The 22,873-nt window shown below is 42.3% G+C and overlaps 1 protein-coding gene and 1 pseudogene across 5 annotated transcripts in view; one reads left to right on the forward strand and one right to left on the reverse strand.

The window, feature by feature from the left end:
- Sox5 (SRY-box 5) overlaps positions 1–22,873 on the reverse strand; it is a 938,356-nt gene that overhangs the window by 838,282 nt on the left and 77,201 nt on the right. The window lies entirely within an intron of this gene.
- LOC110295888 lies at positions 2,719–3,198 on the forward strand (annotated as a pseudogene).

A 22,873-nucleotide genomic window follows, 5' to 3' on the forward strand; every position in this document is an offset into this window, starting at 1 on the left:
ATGTGAGTGGCACACGTCTCTAATCACAATGCCTGGGCAGAAGAGGCAGGAGAATTATAAGTTCATGGTCATCCTTGGCTACATATTGAGTTTGAAGTCAGCCTGGGACAGATGAGGCCAATTTTTAATATAAAAATAAAATGCATGAAAAGTAGAAAAAGCCAATACATTATCCAATTATCACCTTTTTATTACTACTTGTGCGAGTTTATCAAATTTAGTGTATTACACATGTGTAAGAACAGAATGTGACCCGGGCTTTTCTTTGCCGGGAGCAGGCAAGGTTCTTGAGCTCCTAAAATCCCCAGGCCCGCTGCCTTGCACATGTTCCTAGAAGAACTGGGTGACTGGATGCTCCCTGGCTGAGCTGAAGCCGACGTGATGTCATGGAAGTGTGAAGCACACTGCCCCAACCCCGTGGGTCTCCATAGCCTCTTCCAGCATGCTGGTGCATCACAAGTGTTCTAGAACGATGAGTGCCCAACACAGGACAGCAGAAGGGTTCACGCAGCACAGAAAGAATGGCTCTTGATAGGGGCAGGCAACAGGCTAACTCTGAAAAGAATTAGAAACAAGTGGAGGATGTCTTCCCACTGGCAGCTGGTTTGGAGTTTCGGTTTAAGAAAAGATCATCTCATGTTGTAGCCCCCAAAGCCCTGAAATTTATGGCATAGCCAAGCCCACCCTTAAACTTGAAGCAATCCCCCTGCCTCAGCTTCCTGAGCATTGGGATTACAGATGTGAGTCATCATTTTGTTTAGGAAAATCTTGCAATCATCTCCCATGAAGACTGGTGTTAGTACCATGGCACCTGATCTTCTTCCCATGTCTGTCTGAGGGACACCACCCCTTTACAAGCCACATGTTGTGGTGTGCCAGTAGGTGGGTGCCACACTTGAGTCAGAAATGGGAGCATTCCCAATAACCTCACAATACTCTGCTATGTCTGTTGACATTAACAGAAACAAAACAAAACAAAAACAAACAAATAACAGGCCTGAAAGGAATGCTTGGATTTCCTCTGTGTCTGTGTGTGTGTGTCTGTGTATATGTGTGTCTGTGTGTATCTGTGTGTATGTGTATATGTGTGTTATGTGTGTATATGTGTATGTGTGGATATGTATGTATGTGTATGTGTGTGTGTATATATGTGTGTATATGTATGTGTATATGTGTGTATGTATGTATGTGTATGTATGTGTATATGTGCATATGTGTGTATGTGTGTATTGTGTATGTATATGTATGCATGTATGTGTATATGTGTGTCTGTGGGTATGTATACATGTGTGTCTGTGAGTGTAAATGTGTGTGTGTGTGTGTGTGTGTATTTCTCCCTTCATTCTTGAGTGTTACCATGCTTTACATCAGCATTGGTTCATGAGATGCTAGAAACCATTTATTGTGTGGTCTTTCTTCTTCAGGCATCTTCCACTTTGTGTTTTGAGACAGGGTCTCTCACTGGTCTGGAATGCCCTTGCCCCCCAGTAGTACAGCAACCCCAGAAATCCAACTGTCTCCATTTCCCCAGTACCAGATTAAAACCTCCAGTCACTGGACTGGGCATCTTCACATGGGTTTGAGGACTGAGTTTAGATGCTTGTGTTAGTAAGGTAAGCATTTAACTGACAGCTATCTTCCTGGCCCAGACTAGAAATCTTACCAGAAGAACTGGTCCCGATCACGTGAATGGCTGCTGTGTGGGAGGACTAACTAGAACCCATATGTAAACTTTCTTCTGTGGTCAATTTTTCTCAAGCATTACAGCTTGGGAAAGCTTTATAAGGAGGACTGACGAGAAGACTGAGCAAACTGGCCACCCTCACTGCATTGGTCCAGTTGGACAACTCCACCCTCGTCTCACCTCCCTGCACAGCCTCATCTCTGGGGCTGGCCCCTCCCACTACAGTAGAAGGTCTCTGGGGGCAGGGACAGCAGTTTCAATCCTTCAACACATCCTGAGGCTCCGAAGCAGCCCAGGAGTTACTGTTGCTAATTCAGCCTCTGCTCCAAAGAATGCTTTAGAGTCCAGAGAACTGGCCTGGGATTTGGTGAATCACAAAGGGAAATTTCCATCTGAAAAAAAAAGTTCATAAACATTTTCAAGTAAAAAAAAATTTGCAATTGACAGTGTAATAGTCCAATAATTGTTAGATTTTGGTTTGTGTCTTCCATTATGGCTGTGTCTACCCTGGAACTCACTGTGTACCTCAGGCTGGGCTCAAACTCTCAGCAGTTCTCCTGCCTCAGCTTCCCAAGGCATGTACCATGATATCTGGTTCCCAATACTTAGGATTTAAATATTCTTAGCTATTGTTATATATTAGATGTATCACTTAAAAGCCCCAGACAATCATAATTTCACCACCAGAACATTGGACCTGGCGTTGCCTGCCCATTGTTAGAACTGTTGCTGAGCATGGTTGCATAGGCTTGTAATTCTCCAGGTTTCTAATCCTAGAGCTTGAGACGTTCACAGGATCAAGGCTACCCTTGGCTGCACAGCAAGACAGTGTCTCAAAACAGAAAACTTGATGACTGCATATGAATAATAGTCTTGGTTGAAGCAAAATAAATTATGTTCAAAGAAATTGACAAACTCCTGAAATTGACAAGTTCTCTGGGCTCCAGATTTTCTTGATTCTACCATGAACAGTGAGATTCTTACAGCCAATACTACATCAACTAAAGTGCTTAGAAAACATAATTCAGGCTCTGCAGCACAATCTAGGCTTCGGAGGAGCTGTGGTTGTCAACCTCTACAGGATGGGTTTTCCCGAAGCTGCCAGCTCCTTCAGAATGCACCAGGTTTCAGCTGCTCGCACCAGCTCTGCAGGGGATGGATTCAAGGCAAACCTCATCTTTAAGGAGGTTGAGAAGAAGCTTAAAGAGGAAGGGGAACAGTTCATGAAGAAAATCGGTGACATTTTTGCCTTCAAAGTGAAAGATGACCCTGGCGGCAAAGAAGCTACCTGGGTGGTGGATGTGACGAATGGCAAAGGATCTGTGCTTCCCAATTCTGATAAGAAGGCTGACTGCACAATCACCATGGCCGACTCAGACTTGCTGACTTTGATGACTGGAAAAATGAACCCTCAGTCGGCCTTCTTTCAAGGGAAACTGAAGATTGCTGGTAACATGGGACTGACCATGAAACTACAGAACCTTCAGCTTCAGCCGGGCAAAGGTAAGCTGTGAGGAGTCCCTTCGGCAACCTCAGGACATCAAGATGAGATGTGTAGATAGATAGAGATCCACGTCTCGTCGTCAGGACTTAGACTGACACCTCCCGAATAGCATGAGATAGATTTGTTGCTAATTGGGTGTGGTCAATTGTGTTTCCCGAAGCCGGGGGTACATAGGGCCTCCCAGCCTGCACTGCTGTTTTGAGGACTTGCATTCTACTGTGCTTGATGAAGCTACTATGTCAATGATGGTTTGGGGTAAACCTGAGTTTCAGAGTAAAATTCAGAACAGTAAAATCTGAAGACTGTGTAAACAAAGCCCTTGTTTTGCTTAGAAGTATATTTGAGGATCATTGTGTTGGACACTTGGTGTGACATTTCCCCTTGGGGGGACTGGAGAAGAAACAGATTTCCATAGTTGACCAGGGATTAGTGCCTCACACTTAATTACCTGCATCAGTTTCTCACTAATAGTTCTTAAAATAAAATTCTGTACTAAAAGTTTTTTAAAAAAAACTTTAAAAATGTTCATTTCATGCCATCAGAAACAGTTCTTTTCTTCCCAAATAAAATACAAGAATTATGGTCAGAGCTTAAGAGAGAATTTACAGCTGAACAGAGCTGCTTTAAAATATTTTTCAAATGGGCATCTTTTTAAAAATCGTAGTATCAGGGCCATGGATACCCTTAATAAAAATAATTGAATAAAGTTTCTTCCAGAGATACGGGCTTCAAATTATAGTTTCATATCAATAAGTGTATAAACTGAGTCTCACAAATTTCCTCTTTCATACACTTGATTGTCTGCATTTATCTTTCTTCCAAGTTTTTCTAATTCTAATGCTATTTGTTATAATTTATGTTTGGGATAAAAATACGCTTTTGGAAGATTTAAAAAGAAAATTAAAACAACTCTTCCTGAAAAAAAGAAAACATAATTCAACTCTTTATTATTCTCATACATCTGTATTGATGCTTATCTGCACCTGATGTAAATATTTAAATATAAATATACTGGGTTCTAATTGATGAGCATGGATTTTTTTAGAAGTCCATTAAAACAATAATATAGTTAAAGATATCTTTAATGCAAGCTATAAATTAATACAGTAACTTGCCTGAGAATTATATGTTTTATTAAGTAATCAAATTGATTTGCTAGGAAATTAACAAAACTTTCCCCAAAGAAACTTAAGCTTCTCAAGGAAATGTGATTAAATATTTCTAAAGCAAATTCATCTGATACACAAGGAACCTACTTATGACACCCAAAGGGATGGGATGGGATGGTCTTGAGCATATATTAAAAGGGCTTCCTAAGTTACAACTGAAGTGGTAGAATCAATCTAGAATTTTCTTCTTTCACCTAACATAAAATTTCAGTGCTGTTTGAACACAGTTCATTGTATTTGACACAAAATCCCAAGTTGCTAAGAGAAACTCCCTCTAGACAAAACAGTTTCTGCCCCTGGTGAGTCTGCTTGGGTCCTGGGTTGCCTGTTCCAGTCATAGTCATTCTGTCCCCTTTCTGGTGTGAAGGGAGAGATTGTCAGGACACCACCCACCAGCAGTTCTTATTCTCATTGCTAAACTTGGGTATGTTCTCCACTTTTTCCTCTCTACCCCTTCCTTCCACCATGTTCTCGCTTACACTAAATCAGAACATGATATAGCTCTGTCTAGTCCATCCTGCTTACTAGTGCAAAAGGAGCTGATACTGAGACAGTTCTAGAAACTTCTATTCATGTCATTATATCATGCTTGATCTATGGCTGGTATAGTACTTGGGGATGTAGTAGAAACTGGATATTAAGACCTTCCAGGAGGAAGTAGATTACAGGGGCACAAGGCTTGGAGGTTATGCCTGATCCCCAGCATTTATTTGTGTGTGTCTCTCATTCCCCCACCTCTTCCTCTCTCTCTCTCCTTTCTGCCCACTACAAAGTAAAGCATTTCCTCTCTATACACGCCTGCCACCATGATACCATGATATTCTTTCTACCCATAGATGAGCCAAGAATACTTGCAATGAACCCTCTGAAGCCATGTGCCAGCCTCAACCTTTCTTATGTTAAGTTGTTTATGTCATGTGTTTTGTCCCAGTGATGGAAGATTCACCAACACCATATGAGAAGAACATCTTTAAGTATGAAAGCCTCAGTATAACACTTACACAAATTACAATTTCAGTAAGATATACAAGGTGGAAACATTCAATAAAAATCCACATTAACACCATATGAGAAAAACACCTTTAAGTATGAAGGCCTCAGTACAATGCTTGCATATATTATGATTTCAGTAAGATATACTAAGTGGAAACATTCTATAAAAAATCCACATTATAAAGGGACAGTCAGACAGTTACTCACTGTGCATATATCTACTTATTAAGAGATTACTCAACATAAGAAAAGTCTGTGCTAGATGCTGGCGTTGGCTAAAATAATCATAATTGTTAATGCATACTAGATGCCTGTTAAACACAGACAGAAATCTTCTAACTTGGCCAGTGTTAACTAGTCTAATTCTGAAAAGTGCTTCTGCAACTTAGACAAGAATAACTTAGCTACAAAGGCTCAATGAACACACATGACCAAGTTCCCACCTCAAAGGACCCACCAGGAAGAGTGTGCACTGGGGATGTGTTTGCACTGGGGCTATGTGCACGGGGGGGAGATGTGTGCTCAGGAGGTGACTTACAGCCAGCATGAGACCCTCACGCATTTGAATTCAATACTTCTGTAAACGTAAATTACTCTGACAATCCTACGTAATGTGATCAGGGAGAACTTTGATTATTCATCAGCACAGCTGCTTACAGGATCACCCATGGCCACAGATGATGTCAGATTTTTAAAAGCAAAAGAAAGCATTTGAATGGAAGAGTTATCTCTCACTCTAGTTAGATAACAGCAACACGGCCACCCTCGTCAGGCCCCGTCCGACAACGGCAGCTTCTACGGCAGGAAGCAGCAGCTGAAGCAAAGATTCATGCATGGATAAGCTGTACGTGCAACCCTGAAAGAAGTTCCACATGGCCAAAGGCAGAACATAAACAAGAGAAAAACATCAGGGGAGAAACAGAAATTGCGCTTAAAAGACAGTTTCCCCTGTCACTGGGGGAAGGATGGGTGTAACTCCTCAGAGGAAAGATGGAAGGAATCAAGACCTCTTTCATTTGGGAGAGAGAACACAGTAAGAGCGATCTCACTCATGGGTCACACTATCTTGGAAATGCTGACACACGGCAGTATCAGAAATAACATCTGATACCAGCAGATCACAGACAAGGCACACACACCTGAGCAGAGATGCGCGGAGTCCCCGATCAGTGCAGAAGGCTGAGAGGAAGGTGGGGGAAGGGGAAAGCTTACGCCTTTTAAAATTAAAATTAAACTTCAGTATGTGTGGCAACCAGTGCACTTACAAACCAAGTAGATGGACAAAGTTAAAAGTTTGAAGGTTTTCATTCCAAAAAGCTTAAGTTTGGGAGATATGTTCTCATTTATTTGATTAAATATTTCTTTTACTTGGAATAGACTGTGCCTTTTAAGAATCACTCAACAGATTTACAGTTCAGGGTATATATGTGAGCAAGATACAAAATTTAACTTGTATAGAATATCCTTAAATAGTCATGTCAGACACAGGAAGGTACAAGCGGATTGCTGACCCATGGTGTATACGCACTTACAGTTTTAAGTGAGAGCACCCCATGAGCAAGAGGCTACTCTGATGTAACTAATCCAAAACCAAATGGGATGGTGCAGACCGTAGCCCCTCAGTTCTGGGGCTAAAGTGGGATTGCAGGTTCAAAGTCAGCCAGGGCAGGTTAGACGTTCTAGAAGAGCAGCCTGGGCTGCAAGACCCACATTTTATAAAAGTCACTACAGCTCTCATGTTGATACATAATACGTATGTCCACATATTTATTTCTTAATGTAAAATCATATTTACGAGTTTATTGCCTAGGCATGTGTGTAGAAATATGCAAATATACATGCATAGGCAAGTGTGAGTAGCCATATGAAATTTATTTCCTCACTACCACTATTCCAAAGTAGTGACTAAACTGCAAGTGGAGAACAAGACAATATGTACGGTAGCTCTAACTCAGTCACAGTGAAGCTCTTGCTCCCATTCGCTGAGTAAGGAGAGATATTTTAGAGCGATTTTCCTTTTAAAAGCATTAAGCTTCTCTAGTCATAGCAGAGAGGAGAGTATCCCTGTGTCTACAAATGATGACAGGCAGGCACAGCTCAGAGATGTTCTGGAAACTGGACACACCTGGTGAGCTCACTCACCTCCCCCAGCCCCAAACACACAACTAATTTCTCTTTCAGTGAAAGCCCTCTTGGGCTCTAATGAGTCACTCACCACAGAAACTTGGCCATCGTTGGGACATCCCCATCTTCTGGAAGCGTAATTTGGTTACTCAAATGCACAGAAAGTTTTCCACTTGGGTAAGATGGTAATTGTGAGGCCCACCTTCTTCAACAGGACAACAGCACATAGCATACTTGGTACTCCAGTTTCCAAGGACCCAGGGGCTTCTTTGTTTTAAGGGAGCATGGATGTTCCTGTCCTATAAACACAGTCATCTGCCTATAAGGGCATTGGACACTAGAAAGCCAAAGGATCTTCTTGTTGAGATGAGCTACTGAATATTTAGTGGCTATCTCAAAATAATTTGGCTTTGGTGATGCTTGCATTGGCTGTAAATTGATTTTCCTAAGTATCTTTGATATTTTCTTCTTATATGTGAATGTAATAAAATTAAAAATAACAATTTTCTGTTTGTGTGTGGCTCATATGCCCACGTTTGTATACTTTCATAGCATGTCATACATGAGGAGATCAGAGGACGAGCTATAGGAGTCAGTTCTCTGCCCATCATGTAGGTCTTGGGGATGAAGCTCTGGTCATCAGGTTTGGCTTTGAGTACTAGCTGTGACTTCTTGCCAGCCCCATCTTTTCTATTTTAAAGGGATCACATTAAGCCCATTTTAAGATCAACCTCTTTATTAGTTCTGTCTCTAAGTACAGTGTGCAGTTTGCATGTGCTTCTCTTGAATTCTCTTCAAGCAAGGAACTGTGGCACCACAGCCTACTGAGTGAGATCACAAAGGCAGAGGTGAGTTACATTTGCAGTGTCAATTATGTCCTAAGTCTGTATGTGCTACTGACCTGAAAATCTGCAAGAAATATTCAAAGTTTATAGTGCTGGTGAACATCCTTCTGTCTGTAGGGAGCATCCCTGATCTCAGAAAATCTTACAAAGAAGCAAACTTGGCTGTTCATCCTGTCTGACACCAAAGCTCTCTCATTTAGCTAAGATTTTATATATATATATATATATATATATATATATATATTCTCAATAATCTGTTGCTCTTTATCATGGCTGCTGCTTATCTTCCTAGTAAGTTCTCACTTTTTCACTAAGATCCTTCCCCCCCCCCATCTCTTATTTTAGATTCAAAAGATTATAAACATCTTGAAGGCAACAACATTATTTCCTGGAATTCAATATTACTGACACCACCAGCATGCTTTGTTGGGGATAATCTTGAGTCACCGTGTATTTCCCTCACTGATGATCCTTTAAATCATACTGATTAGAACAGTGTGCATGTTGCTTCTTTCTTCTAGGAAAGAATAAATCATAACCAGGTCCCTTTTAGACCTTCAAACTATGGACAGTATGTGGCTCCCTATGCTAGGACTTCTTGCTCATCTGAAGTCCTTGAGTTAAAAAATGATTTTGCTTTAAGAAGCAGAACTGTATGTTCCCTGCAAGAAATATCCTTGTACACAGTCTTCCTCTTTCTTTCAAAATCGCCATGTCAGAAAGATGTCTGAAATTCTTTTTCCATGACTATTCAGGTCCTTTCCAACTAGATTATTTTAGCCTTAATTAATTTGTATTCTCCTCAATGTATAGCTTCATGGGAGGTTAGATGCTAAAAGTTTAAGTCCGGGTCTGGGGTTTCTCCAAAGGGGTATCTCTGTGCAAGCATGGGGGTCTGAGTTCAGACTTCCAGAAACCACATTTAAAAAAACAACATAGGCATGCAGTATAAGCCTGTCTCTCTAGTGCTCATAGGCAGAGACAGGGGGATTCCTGAGGCTCACTTCTCAGCTACTCTCGCCAACTCAGTGAGCTTGATGGTCAGGGAAAGGTCTTATCTCAAACAATACAGTGGAGAGTGACTAAGGAAGATGTCTGATGCTATTCTGACCTCCACACACATGTGTATGTGCATCTGCGAGCACACACACACACACACACACTCCTATCAATAATAAATTTTGAGTTAGAAATGAAATACACAAAGGATAAGATTAAATAAGGCAAGGCCTTTTATAGAATATAACTTCTAAGATGTGTGGGAAGTAAGTATATTTGTACTTAGAAGGAAGAGAAAGATTTGAAGTAGATATGGGAATCTGAAGTTCCAGGACGTGTTCACAGAACACTGGCATCCAGGACGAAGCAAAAGAGTGTGGGGATGGAGAAGAGGCCTGCGCAGAGCAGCTGACGTGTTTGAATCAGAGAGCAGAGGGGAGCACACACAAGCTAGCCAACAGATCACTAATAGCACAGCTCAACAGAATGAAGACAGGGAAATGTGAATCCCACATCCCAACAAACAATAACGGGAACACAGGCCAGATAATTAAAATAACATTTGGGCGGTTCTTGGCTTGGAAATAGAGGAACAATTCCAAGATTTTTCTAGCCCTTGTAATCAAAACTCCAATCTTGGAGGCTATTAAAAAATGACTTCCCCAGTAGCTCAGATGAGGCTGTGTAAGTACCTCAAAAATTGGTGCTGAAAACACAGAACTGTCCAAACCCACTGTTAGCAAGATTAACTGTTGTAGCAGAGACACAGACACATCAGTCCACAAAGACCTCGGGGCACAGCTGTCTCCACCACTGGAGACACACTCCATGTGTGGTAACCTCTCTTTTCTTGTGTTTAATCCCTGTGGTGTGTGTTGGCACCCTTCCCATTTACTGGAGTGGCCAGAGGTAACGTATCTAAAATCCACCTAGAAAAACTATCGTGAGTTATAGGATAGAGTTAATAACTGGCAGTAATGGATATTGTACTTTTTTTCCACACTGAGGCCTCCTTATTCAGTAGTGTTAAACATGTCAATACCTACGCTTCAAGCTTGAAGCATGTAGCTCCCCTTTTCTGTCTACCAACAACAAGAGGGCCTTTTCAGCCGCTAGCATTCTGATACCTGCTTTTGAGACGTGGTTTCTGTGTATAGTGGTGGATGTCCTGGGACTCACTCTGTAGGACAAGCTCACCTCTCAAACTAAAAGATCTGCTTGCCTCTGCCTCTAGTGTTGGGATTTAAAATGTGTCACCATGCTCAGCTCTCTGCTACCCTCTGAAGTAACCACTACATCACATCCACACGAATGCACTAGGTGCCTTGATGAGACATGCAGTTTTTTTTATTACAGTTTCTTGCCATTGCTTGTTGTTTGAAACAAAGTCCCCTATAACCCAGCCTGGTCACTGTGTTATTATTTAGTTAAAGCTGGACTTGAACATCTGATTCTTCTGCCTCCACCTCTAAGTTCTGGGACTGCAAGCATGCACCACCGTGCCTCGCCATAATTATGTTTTGAAATACAGTATTTTAATAGGTTAATTGGTAGCCCATATACCTTCCATCAGATAATGCAAAACTCAAGACCCCTTACCCCTGTGCAGACTCAGTAGCCTGGCTAAGCACTATCAGATGTGAGTCACCAACAAATCGAGTCATTGATTTAATACCAGTGGATGCATTTGGAAAATAGCTGTTTCCAGCAACCGACCACACTAGTCTTAGCAGTTACAATAGAAAGCCTTTCTTAGACCAGTGTTTCTCAACCTGTGGGTCATGACCCTTTGAGGGCTAAATGACCCTTCACTGGAGTCCCATATCAGATATCTTGTATACCAGATATTTATTTATATTACAATTCACAACAGTAGCAAAATTACAGTTATGAAGGAGCAACAAAATAATTTTACAATTGGGAGGTCACCACAATGTGGGGAACGGTGTTAAAGGGTCACAGCATTAGGAAGGTTGAGAATCACTGCTTTAGACCGAACCCACCTGGCCCCTACCATGAGCACACGGGAGAAACTCTAGTCTACTGATGTGAGCAGATCTCTTGCCTCCAAGAGCCATCTTCATCTTGGAGCCCCTCTGTTCCTGTATCTTCCTCAAGCCATTTTGCTTGCTAGTCCCTGTAATTTCTTTAAGGCACAACACAGCACTAGTTAGAAATAAAGCATCTTGCATACACTACTGGTCTAGGTAAATCTGGGGACCACTCCAACAGTGCTCATAATTCAGTGGTATTCGCTCATGCTGACTCTACTGGAGCCTCAGAGACCCTTCCCTAATAAACATGTGTTTGCTAATTTTTCTTTCTAGAGAGAGACTTTCTGTTGATCTTAACAGCAGTAGCCTGTCAAGCCATCCCAATGAGATGAATTTGAACTCTGATGCTGTCAGTCACTCATTGCTAACTCACTCCAACCTGGCAAGCTCTTCAAATGTAACCGTCATCTTTCAGCAAGGGGCTCACCCAGTAAGTGGGGATGTATCACAGCCAAAGGCACAGTGCCCTGGCAAGATCCTCGAAGTTTCCATTTCTACTGTCAATCTAATCCTTGTCACCAGATTTCTTTGGCTTTAATGTCATGGCTTTCAGTATCATTGACCCAAAAGCTTGCTAATATCTAAAATCAGCGTATCGAATGTATCCATCTCATCATCCAGAAATGTTTAAACAAATGAGAGGGGTGTGTGACTTGAAGATAGCTGGTACGAAAGCAGAAGTGGGGACGATCTGAGGGATGAGAGGAAGTGGGCAGAGGAGACATGGGAGGGCTGTGACTCATGTATATGCAAATGCCATCATGAAACCCATTGTGTGTATGCTGACTAAAAGACCAACTTACAGCATGTTTTAATATGAAAAATAAAGGGAATGGGGGTTGAAAGACAGCTCAGCAGACAAGATGGATGAGTTTGACCCACAGGATCCCACACGTGGAAGGAGAGAACTGACTCCCGCAAGTGGTCCTTTGACCTCCACACATGCACCATGACAAGCCTCCCAATACACAGCTATCATGTAATATAGAGTATTTTTAAAAGAACAGGAAGGAAGTAAATAATAAAGCACATGTTTCATTTAAAATGAAAACCAAACCTAGCTGCCTGTATGTCACCCAGGTAAAAACATTAAACAAACTTTTAATTTCACTAGATGAAAAGCTCACTTAAAAAACAACAGCCATGCTAGCAGCCAGCATCCTAGCAGTAGGGAAAGCCCATGAATTGCTTTAAAATATTGTAGCTTTCCAAATCACACAGAAAGAAATCCAAAGGGAAAGGCTTGTCTCACAGACTGACAAACTGTGGAAAGCTGCCCTTCACCCCCACGACACGCACTCCAGCCCCCACCGAGTCCATGGGCGTATACTGAGACGTCGTTGTTATTGTTGCAGTTCATGGATGGGTGAGCTACAATGGCGTGTTCCTACCAGCAGACTGCACACTGCCTTTCGGTACTCTGAGAACGAGCCAGTAGGGACGAAGCTCCTTGGTTGGTAAGAACTCAAGGCCTTACCTGATGTGATCTATGTCTATGGTGTCTTAGCATCAGGCTCTCATATCACCTTCTGGTGGCTAACCAAGAGCATCAGAAATAGCCTATATCTGGGGACACCTTTGACCAACAACCTGAGGGGAGGCATCCCATACCTACATTGGAGTGGGCAGCCCACACCCAGAAGTCCAAATTGGAGTCAATGAGTTTTGCTTCTTCTTCTTCTTTTTTTTTTTAAAGGATACCTAGTTGGGAGGCATGTGGAAATGGGGTGGATCTGAAAGGGGTTGAAGAGAGGAGATGGAGGGGTAGGATAGGATGAAAATACATTGTATAAAATTGTCTAGTGATTAATAAAATATTTCAAAACATATAAATTGTTTATGCATTTTAGCTCTTCAAAATCTAACTGACACACTCTAAATGTCATCAGCTGTTTCTTTTCATAAAAAAAGAAAAAAACAGTAGGTAAATGTAAGGTGGCTATAGGTGAGAGAGCTCTTTTCAAGGTAGGATAATCTATGATCGTCCAAGACAGGTATAGGACACCAGATTACAAATAGATAAATATTACCCTAATTGTTCTTTGAATATTCTCCATCACTATTTCTTTAGTTGAAAGTATGCAAATTAAAATCCTTTGTAATATCCCATTTTATAAATGAGTCATTTTAGAGGGACCCAAATCCCCTTCAGCAGGGCACTTATTTTCTGCAGCTGCATGTCCAAGGGAAGGGCCCTCCATGCCGATGCTGGATCCCACTCAAGTGAGTTATCATCGTGACTTCCCGAGCCTGCCATCCTAGAGAAGCAGATGCCAGAAGATGAGTAACTGTGTGCTCTACCAGGCTCCTGGTAGCCAGCATTCTCTCTCTCTCACTGCCAAGGAAGTAAAAGCAAGTGTACAAGTCAGGGTGACATTAGAAGTCAGTACATTCCCTGCCCAGGAAACAGAAGATAAGAGCCAGGCTCCCAGCCCTCTCTCAGAGTGGGAATGAGGGACACTTTTATCTCCCAATTAAAACACAGGAGAAAGAAGCAAAATAAGTTGCATTTCCCTGGAGTGAAGCTAAAATATTTGGTTTTTAGCTTGCCAAACTGTCAAAAGATGTAGAATTCAAAAAGAGAAAAGTCTACACAGACAATGAAATAATTCAGCCTCAGTCTAGGCAAGTGGAGTTTAAGATGTCTGATTTTATTTAGACTTTTTTTTGTTTTCTGTTTTTTTAAGTCCTCAGTGGGGCTGGATAGATGGCTCAGTGGTTAAGAGCACTAGTGGCTCTTCTGGAGGAGGCTGGAGGATTCTCAGCACCCACCTGGTGGCCTACAACCATCTGTAACTCCAGACCAAGGGTCTCTGGTACCCTCTTCTGGACTCCATGGCTTACACAGGCATACAATGTATAAAAGTCTCAAAAAAAAATTTTTTAATTGGCTGAGTTATGTAAATTTATTTACAGACTGATTCCTGGGGATAGAGAGGTGACTCAGTGCTTAAGATCACTTGCTGCTCCTGCTGAGAAACTGCATGCAATGCCCAGCACCCACATGGTGGCTCACAACCATACAGAATTCGAGTTCTAGGCTACCCAATGCCTTCTGGCCTCCTAAAGGGTCACACACAAACCCAAGTGTACACACACACACACACACACACACACACACGTTGTGCACAAACATACAGTTAAAACACCCACACACATAAAATAAAAATATTTTAAAAACCCTCAATGCTTTATTCTATGGGGTTGTTCCTATAGAATAGGAATTTGATCCGTTGTTCCATTCATTATAATAAATTATCAAGTCACCAGATTCAATGTGCATTAGACCAGCGTGTGACCAAAGAGATTCCAATCACCCCTGATCTCCAGTTAAATATGGTAATCAACATTTGCATTTGATTCGGAAAATTCTCAGTATCTAGCCACTTGTTCTGTGACAAGTCAGAACCATTGATATTTTAAGGTCTAGGGCCGTATTATAACTTCAGCCTCTATTCTCACCTAGGCCCCTTTTAAGTCCATGCTCAGTGAATAATCAGAAGCAGGCTGCTCCAAACACGTCCCCAAGCATGGTGGTGGTATTAGGTCACTAACATTAAGTACCAATATCATTATGTATAAAATTCCCAAAGCCAAGCCCCTAAATTAACTTCCATCTATTAGGAATGTGAAGGGTTCTTTATTATTATTTTTTTTAATCTTCTAGCAGACACTTAAAGCTGGGGAGGGAGGGAATTGAAGCAAACTGTGCTTCTCTGGTTAACGCACCATTTGTCCTCTGGGCAAGTTACTAAAGGTCACTCATTCTTCCTGGCAAGTGTTGAAAACAGTTTTCACTGAGGATCTAACCTAAAGGAACAGTGTGGAAGCCTTCCGGCCTCCCGGGACCTTTGGGAGGTCACCCAGATGTCCACATCTCTTACGGGAGACAGCAGTGATGTCTACACTCAGAGTCTCTGTAAACGGAGTGCTCTTCCCTGTGTGTCTCTAATGTCGAAGTGGGAATCCTCTCTCCCTGGAGCCCACAGTGGACGTGTTCAACTCTCAGAGTCCAGGATAAGGTTTCATATAAGGCTGCAGAGTAGGCCTCCATATCTATTTCTGTCAAGTGAGAGGTGGGCAGGTGGTAAAGTCTGTTGGGATGGGGTGGGATCTGTTTCCACTTTTCTGGGTTTGGATAGCAATTTCCTTTGAAGGAAGGAGGATGGAGGTCTCAGGAGAGGAAGTCAGGCAGCACAGGTCTAGGAAGGCTGATGCTTAAAAGAGAGCCCATGTCTTTTAGAGATATAAAAACTGTTCAGGGAGCAGACACTGACCAGGCTAGCTGTCTAGAGAAGATTCTCTGGCCTGGAGAGCAGCCACCAAGTCTCACAGAGAGTCGCAGAGATATAGCACTTGTGTGTCTTCACCCATGTTGGGACGGGCTTTTTAGTAAGGCAGCTCCTTTTGTGTCATGCCCCTCCCCCATACTCATGTTAATAATCCCAGTAACAACTCAGGGGCTCACTAAGATGGACTTTGATACCCTTGTCTTTTTGGTGGGCTTCCGATCTGGGTGAGCATATGTGTGTATATCCTCTCTCTTCCAGAAGTCTCACCACAATACTGGGTCTCAGTTGGCCTATGAGAGGTTGCTCAGCCATGGTTGGAGACATAGCTAAGAAAAGTGGATGCTAAAAGAAAAGGGACTGAGACGGATTCCATGTGTAGTCAAAGTTCCTGGCTATTTCACAGAAAACCTTCCTACTTTTAACTAGCTGTGAGCTTGTAGGAATTGCTACCTCCAGATTATGTCGTAAAACTCCACAGTTGCTGACTGAGGTGGCCATCATCTTGGAAACACCTCCCCAGTAACAGGGGTTCTGTTGGTCACCAGGACACATCTTAGAGCCAAGGGCTCTATTACTTGAGTCATGATTTGCCTTCCTTTTCTCTTCCGTGTCAGCTGGGCAATGACTTCCTCCAGGTGTTGCTAACTGTACATTGGGGTGACCACCTAAGAAAAAGTTCACCCACAAATCCATCTAACACATTTTCCAGTTTTTAATGTGATACACAAAGACACTGTTTTATGTTCCCAAGCACTGCCCACGCAGACACAAGACATAGGCAATGCCAGAGAGTTTCTCTTGGCCACATGGGCATTTTATGCATAGCGTGCTACCTTGTGGTGTTGGGAAGCACCAGTGTTACACAGCATGATATGTTTTGTAAAACCAATGAATGGTATGTTTTGTAGAGCACAGTACAGTGTAGCCATACAGCTGGGTGTGTGCCTTAGTGAGCCCATGCTGAGGCACCCCAGTCCCCTGAGGTACCAGCCATACTGGGTATACTAGTATAGACTAGAGTTTTGTATGGGAAGAGTGGTAGAGAAAGAGAAGGGACAGAGAAGGACAGAGAGAGTAGGGGCAGGGCAGGTGCCCAAGAACACACGGAAAGAGATGAGGGAGGGGAAAGGAGAGAAATGGAGAAAGGAGAGAGAGAGAGAGAGAGAGAGAGAGAGAGAGAGAGAGAGAGAGAGAGAGAAGAAGAGAGTGAAGAGAGGCCAAACAGTTCCTTTTAAAGTAAGCCAGTCCTACCTGACTGTTCCTAGGTAACTGTTGGATGGGACCTAGAAGGAGTGCTGCCCTGTTAACAAAGCCAGGTATTAAGACTATACACAAGAGGGGCAATTTCTTCATCTGCTATTTCTTCTTTACTTTGTTTACTTTATCAGTCAAGATGTATAGCAAGAAAAGCACTCAGGACCTCCTTGGATTATTATCAAAACATATGTGGGCTTCTTAAAGACAATAAGTGTTGCTTGGGATTTTGCTCTGTAATTTCACAAAATTGCCTCCAAGCTGGGCACTGCATTCAGATGAAGGGGAAGGGGCTAATCAGGTCCATGGGACTTTTAGATCATTTTCCTTCTACTTACCATAAAGTAACTTAGTCTGTTGCTTTTTTACCTGTCACAGAGAATCTTTTGAAACATGTATGAAGTAGGTGTGTCCAACTGTGGCTAAAACTCAAACAACCAATTTTTTCCACTACAGAGAAGAATTCAAGAAAATAAATAAATAAATAAATAAATAGTCACATAGTCTGCTCATAGTTTCTCTTGGAATATACTCATGGAAATTCAGCCTGTGTTCGGTACACACATCATATTTTTTAAGTGGTATCATGTGGGCAAGTTTGGAGACCCATGCAGAAGCCCAGAATCTAGATAAATATCTAAAATGGGAACGGGGAAACTCTCTTGTCTCCTCTTTATTGTCTAGTGCTCACTTTTCAGGCCTCTCAGGAAACAGAGCACACTCAAGGTGCACCTATTTTAACTTTGCACCTATTTTAACTTCAACACTGGGACCAAGTTTTTAAGACACAGGGCTAAAATTGACGTTATTCTCTCAAAGAGAACTTTTAGAAGTAACCAGATACTGAAAGAGTTACAACAATCAATGTCTTCAGGGGTGAGGAAAGCACAGGTTTACTCTTTTTATCCTAAAGCCAACCATAAAAGGCTAACTGGTCAACCCAACCCCAACATAACCCTCCCCACTCCAGGTCCTGATTGCACCCTGGGTGGGGACCACTCACTGGCTTGTGTGAAGGCATTCAAGACAATGTGAAAATCACAGGTGATTCTGTTGGCTGGCTTGGTGACTGACTGGTGTAAAAGCTATCACAGCTCTGAGTTAATTCAAGCCCTCACGTGGGAATCTCCCTAGTACCTACAACAGGCTTTCTGAGAAGGCCTGGGGCACACTGCCCATGGGAACCTGTGCCATGGAGTTTCTACGTCTGTTATTCCAATGGACACAGCAGTCCTCACACTCTTTCACCTGTCCCATGGCATGTGAGTTGGCATGCTTGTGAAAAACAAAAATGCCATGTCATACAAAGTAAATTACAAGATTTTGGAACTGAACTCCTATGGCTTAGAAGTATGAGTCTTATCTCTTAACAGCTGAGACATCTCTCCAACCCAAACTACAGGGTTTGATTGGAGACAAAATTCTCAAAATGAGCACGCACAGAAATCCTATAAAATATATCACTGGCTGAGTTTGTTGCAGCGAAGCTTTAACACCTTCTCAAGTCTAAATCACCGACAAGAAACAACTTAAGTGAAGATGGGTTTTCCTGGCTCACAATTCAGAGAGATCGAGTCTCTCCTAGAAGGAGAGGCATGGTGGTGAAAGTGTGAGCCACTTGTACTCCAATCAGGAATGCTGGTGTTCAGATCATCTTTCCTTCAGTCTCTGCCCCCACCCAAGGAATGACTCCGCCAGCATTTAATGTGGGCCTTTCCTCCACAGTGAAGCCTTTCTGGAAACATCCAGAGATGTATATCCATGGGTGTGTCTGAATCCAGGCATTGTGATAAGAAGATTAATCACAGAGAAAAGTCTGAAGGAAATCAAGGCAGTCTAGAGCCTGAGGAGAGGGTGGTAGTGAGGTCTGTGGGGACACTGAGCTCTCAGGCAGAGTCTAAGGCACCCAACAGAGAAGTCCAAGTACAAGCAACACTTTGTCCCCAAGTCTGCACATTTTTCTGTTGCTGTGCTAAACACCACAACCAACTCCAACATGGAGATGATTTGGGTCACACCCCTTCACTGAGAAAGTCAGAGGAGACTCAAGGCATGAACCTGGAGGCACTGGCTGAAGCACAGACCATAGAGGAGTGCTGTTCACAGGCTTGTCATCATGGCTTGCTCAGCCTGCTTTCTTTTACAATGAGACCACCTGTTATAGGTTGCCACAATCCACAGTACACTGGGACTTCCCACAGCAATCAGGATACGTGCCATAGATTTGCCTATCAGCTACCTAGTAGGAGAATTTTCTCAACTGAGGTACCTTCTCCCCAGATAACTCTAGCTTGCGTCAAAGTGATGAAATAAATAAGAAAATAGAACTAACCAGCACATCTTTGTTTCACCTGATGCAAAAACCAAAGCTCTTCCATTTACTGCTGAAGAGATTTGCTGTTTCACACACCTAACACATCAGAGGTGTTATGGTTGTCTTTGTTTTGGGGTAGGCTTGAGACAGTAAGTCACACATATTCCAAATGTCCTCATCAAATTCGGAAGCCAAGCTCCTCATTCCATTGGATCGCTTTGAGCTGCTGGGCAGTAGTGGTGCTGCCTTTAATCCCAGCACTTGGGAGGCAGAGGCAGGCGGATTTCTGAGTTGGAGGCCAGCCTGGTCTACAGAGTGAGTTTCAGGACATCCAGGGCTATGCAGAGAAACCCTGTCTAGAAAAAAAAAAAGGAAAGGAAAGGAAAGGGAAAGGGAAAGGGAAAGGGAAAGGGAAAGGGAAAGGGAAAGGGAAAAACAAAAACAAAAACAAAAACAAAAACAAAAACAAAGAATTGCTTTGAGCCAATGAAACATAAACAGCTTTGGGTAAGAAGACAGCTGCAACCAGGTAGACATAAGACCAAGGTTGTGTACTCATGGAATCCTTGAGCTTGCTACAACCACTCAAATAGAAACAAGCAAGCAGCTGTCTCTGCCATAGGCCTTCCTTGCCCACTAACCCATGTATTTCAGACTGGGTTAAAAGGATCCCATAAACCCAGCCCAAGTAGAATGAGATTTGTACAACTATCTCAACACCAGGCTGTTCTATTTGTCCTCAATCCCAAGACTGAAAAACCTCTCCTTTTGTGATGCACAGAAAACAACTAATTCTCCCCAAAGGAAATATTTTGCCTAAATTAATGAAAATACCATACTTCTCTCTCTTGAGAAGTGTAGTAAAACCAGGTCACTACAAAAAAAAAAAAAAAAAAAAAAAAAAAGTGAAAGGTGGGTCCTAAACCACGAGGCCAATAACAATCCCAAAATGATGAGACGTCATCGATTCATAGGCCTGAATGAAGTCACTTTGAAAAGTTAATGGCGCAATCTGGTCAAGTATGAACAGAAGCAGACACTCATGATAATGAACACTTAAGGCCAGCTCATCATGGGTAAGTGCAGCTAAACACTCCTAAGGTGCCCGAGTTGCCGCACTGTCTACAAGTGATGCGTGCACATTTTGCTCTTGATACCTGTGATGAAAATTGGCCTTTTCTGAAAGAGCAGGCTGCTAGATCACTTACACTCAATGCTATGTGCAAGCTCTCCTGCATTTGGGCTTAAGCTGTAGGGCTTTATGTAAGCATTAACAGGTTCTAAGAAATAATGAAAAGATTGATACATATATGAGTGCCTTTGAATGATTTTTATGCCTTTTTTCTTCAGTAAGTGTTTTCATATCTTTATTTCTTCTTTGGATATTTCATACATGTAGACTATGCATCTTGATTATATTTATACCCTTACTTACTTCCCTCCAACCAACTCCCCGGAGCCCCTCTAGCACATCTTCCTCCCCACTCCATGCCTTTTTGTTTTATAACCCACTGAATCAAATTAATGTTGCCTGTGTATACGTAAGTGTGAGGCCATCATCCAGCAGGGCATGACAAAGTACAAGTGGCCACCACCCCTGAAGGAAAGCAAGTCTCCAACCCCCAACAGTCATCACATGCCAACAAATCCTTAGCTGGGAGGGGACGCTCAGGAGACCTTTCAATGATAGGGTTTGAATCAGCTTGTTCTTACATAGGTCTTCTGCAGGTAACTAGAACTGTTGTCAGCACACGTGTGCAACACCTATGACGTTTTCAGTTAAGTGAGACTGAAAAAAGATTATACTAAGGATACTTGGACTCATTAAATATTTTGATTGACACAAACACACCTGATAAGATATCATGGCCTTTTTCAACATCAGATCCCTTGATCATCCTTTGAAACTAGTTTGGTAGAAAGGCTTAGATTTTGATGATGCCACAAAGGGATAGTCTTTCTGTACTGTGATTAGGGTGATGAATCTCTGGATCCTTCTCATCTAATGAGCAAATGAAGTCTGTACTTAAAATTAAGTGTCAGAAGTCTTCGACATGGTCAAAGCCAACAAACAAGGAAAGTCTGAAAAGCTATCATGATTAAGAACAGCCAAGGAGATATGATATTGAATGAGACATATGCTCTGGATCAGAGAGAGAAGGATATGAAGAAAACTTAAGGAAGAGAATACAATACAGAATTCTGTTGATGTGAATGAATCAGTACTTGTTCAGTAATCAGGGTGAAGTTAACATCTCACACTACTTCAAGATGTCATTGACCAGGGAAGCTAGATGCACCATATGCAAAACTCTACTTCAAGATGACTTCGTGAAATAAAGAACTTGCTTTAAAAAGTCACCATCAGTGGCTTTATGTAACACCATTAAAAAGTGAAAGTAATTGTAATGATTGATAGCTTCTTCTGCTGTGATGGAAAGGGATATGAGCCTTTAGAAATACTAGCACCCAACTTGCCACACAAGAAGTACTGACTAGAGCAATAGTGGCATAACTGTTAGGGTGATAACCAACTGGTTTCAGATTAGAGTTCTATCCTTAGCCTGGATCAAAGGAATTGTTCTTTACAGAGAACCTCATGACTCATGGTAATGCAGAGACTCTTAGCTGTTCAAGGTACTGAGGAAAAAAGTGGCTGTTAGGTGTTCAGTCTTAAGCAGATGTCCATAGCACCCCAAGGCTCATTGAACATCACAGAAGAGCAGATAGAAAGAATGTAGGAGCTAGAGAGTAGGGGAGAGGGCTATGAAGTGTTGTCTAGTGGCATCATACGAGCATGGTACTCATGAACTCGCAACAGCCGCACTTGCTTTATAGGGCACATGACCAAACCGGTAAATATCCAGTCATCAACGGTCATCAACGGTCGTCAACGGGAGGGGTTCATGGTGCTCTATTTGCCTAGAGTCACAGAGGGAGAGAAGCCATTGTCTTTTGTGTTGAAGTCACTGTGGGTTACTCCTGTCTGAGTAGAACAGCCCTGGTTAAACCCCGGACTCACAGAGCAAAGCACACAAAACAGAAGTAAGATAGTGGTTTTGTGGGAGGAATGGAGTATTGATGGGATTGGGGTAGGAGAAGGTGAGGGGGTATGGCTAGAATGTGTTGTGGACATACAGGAAATCATCAGAAAATAAATTAATTTTTGAGAAAGAAAAAAAATGTTATATACCAGTATCCCCTACGCATGATGCAGGCTACCTTCAGGCTTCTCAACCGTGACATAGAAAAAACAGCCAGGCCTATGAGAAAAGGCCTACCATGTTAGCTCTTTGGGATGCTGAGAAGGAACTATCACACATTCAGTGCATAGGCTAAAGACTGAGTTCAAGACCTGCCTGAGCAACTTAGTGAGACCTTGTCTCAAAGTAAAAAGTAAAAGGAAGTCTCAGTGTGTAACTAAAGGATGGGTGAAGCCCTTGCCCAGCATGTGCACAGCCCAGGTTTTCATCTCTAGTGCACTAAAAAGACAAGAAAAGGAAAGAGGTCTATTGCTTACATCACAATGGAGTCTAGGACATACCTGAGACTAGGTAGGGAGAGAGCTCCGGACTCATCCCTCCCACCACAGCAGAGGAAAAAGCTAGGAAAACAGCAAAGTGCAGATAGCATCCACCACA

Source organism: Mus caroli, chromosome 6, assembly GCF_900094665.2.
Source record: "Mus caroli chromosome 6, CAROLI_EIJ_v1.1, whole genome shotgun sequence".
Classification (NCBI taxonomy): domain Eukaryota; kingdom Metazoa; phylum Chordata; class Mammalia; order Rodentia; family Muridae; genus Mus; species Mus caroli.